Source organism: Myotis daubentonii, chromosome 3, assembly GCF_963259705.1.
Source record: "Myotis daubentonii chromosome 3, mMyoDau2.1, whole genome shotgun sequence".
In the NCBI taxonomy this organism is placed as follows: domain Eukaryota; kingdom Metazoa; phylum Chordata; class Mammalia; order Chiroptera; family Vespertilionidae; genus Myotis; species Myotis daubentonii.
This window is the reverse complement of record NC_081842.1, coordinates 24,661,680-24,664,501: the sequence shown is the minus strand read 5'-3', so window position 1 is coordinate 24,664,501 and position 2,822 is coordinate 24,661,680. Positions and strand designations below refer to the sequence as shown.

The 2,822-nt window shown below is 36.6% G+C and overlaps 1 pseudogene; it reads right to left on the bottom strand.

The window, feature by feature from the left end:
• Positions 1–742: 742 nt before the first annotated feature.
• On the bottom strand, positions 743–1,354 carry LOC132229143 (large ribosomal subunit protein uL30-like; annotated as a pseudogene).
• Positions 1,355–2,822: the final 1,468 nt, after the last annotated feature.

The following is a 2,822-nucleotide window of genomic DNA, read 5'->3' as shown; positions in this document are numbered from 1 at the left end:
TTGAAATGAATAAAACTAAAAAAAAAAAAAAGACCGTACCCTTTTATGTAATGGTGTTTACTTTGAATTTATTTTTTTTTATTTTTTTATTGCTTAAAGTATTACAAAGGGTATTACATATGTGTCCATTTTATCCCCCCGCCCTAGACAGTCCCCTAGCCTCCCCTATTCCCCAGTGTCTTATGTCCATTGGTTATGCTTATATGCATGCATACAAGTCCTTTAGTTGATCTCTTACCCCCCTACCTCCTGCCCCCCAACCCTCCCCGGCCTTCCCGCTGCAGTTTGACAATCTGAGGCACAAACACTCCATCCATGCTTTTGTTCCGGCCCTCCGGTCCAGTTTAAGAACCCATTGTGGCCCTCGAGTCAAAAAGTTTGCCCACCCCTGGATAAAGCATCAGCCTGCAGACCAAAGGTCCCGGGTTCAATTCCAGTCAAGGGCACGTATCTTGGTTGCAGGCTCCTCCCTGGCCACGGCCCTGGTCAAGGCTACTGCAGGAGGCAATCAGTAGATGTGTTTCTCTCTGTCTTTCCCTCTCTTTTCCACTCTCCCTAAAAATCAATGGAAAAATATCCTTGGGTGAGAAAAAAAAAAAAAAAAGCTGTGGACAAAATAGGAGGAGGTGAATAAATTGTACCTGAACCATATTCAGGAAAGTAAAGAATGAGAAGAATGGGCAAAGAACCAAGTAAGCAAAATCTGTGGATGCATCTGTCCACAGTATTTTAATGATGCTGTTTAAGCCACAAATATACAATTTAGAACCATCTGGGCTGCAAATATACGAGTCAGATTCTCCATGCAGATGATGCCATATTTACCAAGAGATCAAGCAATCAATGTGTTATCTGTCGGGGCAATTCATTTCTTTTGATTTTGCCATAACTGCACTTGCAGGTTAATTCATTTACTGACTTCAGGTTTAGGTACCCCCATGCAACATAGAGTTCCACAATCCTCAGCATGTTGATGGGAGCCTTGTTAAGCCTTGCAAAGGTACCGTTGAAGCAAAGCGGAAGAAGCTGCAGTACCTTTCGGACCTTTGGGCTCAAAGCATTGATACCTCTAACTATGATGACAAGTGCCAATTGGGGCTTCGCAGGCACATAGAAGTCGCCAGCTTTTCTTGCCATCCTAGCCATTTGATCTCAGTTCTGTACATCTGCCTGTATTCCTTGTGATTGTGCTTAGCTTTTTCATAGATAAGCTTCCTCCTTGTCTTTCAAAGTATCTTTTGGTCAAACTTCTCAGGCACTTGATCTTCATCTCTGAGACATTCCTTCACTTTTTCTTAAGGGTTTTTGGCACAGTAGGAACCTTCTTTTTTTCTTTTGCACCCTCCATGGTTCCAGCCAGATTGTTAAAGATCAGAAGAGTCTTTAACTTGTCATTGGAATAGGAAAACAGTACACTCATGTCTTGCTGTTTGGAATATAAACTTAGTGATGAGGAATCTGATAAAATCTCTCAAAATTATAAATACAGGTACCCTTCCCAAAATGTGAGAAATGGCATACGTACAAATTTATTAATTGCAGCATCATTTGAGAAATCAAAAGGCTGAATTAACTATCAATAAGGGACTGGTTAAATCAATCGACATTCATATGATGAAATATTTTACACTTACTAATAAGGAAGAATCTTTGTGTATTGATATAGAAAAATTTCTAAAATAGTAAAAGACTGAAAAATCAAAATATATAATTACAGATACTATTCTATTTGTGTTAATATATACATATTTGCTTGAATATGCTTAAAATATTTTTTGGAAGAATATACACAGGAAACTATTAACATTTGATTCTTTATGGATAGGAACTGGATTTGTGAAGAACAGGGATGGAGAGAGACTTTTTAATCACATGTGTTTAAAATTTTTTAAATTTTGAACCAGGTGAATTATATAAATAAATATATAATTTCTACATAAATAAAGTTGCCTTTTCTGTCACAAGGTGGCAGTGTTACAGGCTCTATGGAAGAACGCAGTATTCGGACATTGGTTTCATTACAGAAATTTTAACTTGGCCTGTAATTAATTGTCCAGTTGAGGATTGGAAACATGTATTTTCATACAAGAGAGCATATTTGAAAGCCATGTAAATAGTTTCCTTTGTTTTTCAATGTTATAATTAGTCTTTTTTTCTTTTCGCTTTAATCAAAGCACTACAGGCCCATGGTAAAACAAAACAAACAGATATGTTAAAGCACTTGTAATGAAACATCTAGTCTTCCTCTCCATCTCACTTTCATTCCCCAGAGGCAGCTACCTTTTATTATAATTGGGGTTACTTCCAAAACTCCAAATAATATGCATATGTCTCTAGTTTTTATTTTACCAACTTTAGATAGTATATGCCACCTGAAATACGAAAGACAGAGACTTAGCCCACTAATATCTCCTCCCACTTCTATTCTTCTCTCCAATTTTTGATCTATTATTTTTTAATTCTCTTGGTTACCTATTATACTTTAAATTGTTCACCTAAACCTCTATTTTTTATTTTGCCCATTTTCAGCATTGTCTCAACTTCTCAATAAGTAAGATAAGGGTATTATCACTTCAATTCTTTTTTTCACCTCTCTGTACCTCTTTCACCTCCCAACTTTATTTAAAAAAAAAAAAGCATGTACAATCTAATCGTTTTTACAGAGTTATGCAGCCATCACCATAATATAAATTTCGAACATTTTTATTACCCCCCCAAAAAAACCATTCCTGTTATCAGTCACTCCTCATTTCCCCAGCCTTACACAACCATTAATCTGTTTTCTGTCTTTATAGGTTTATCTGTTCTAGACACTTCATATG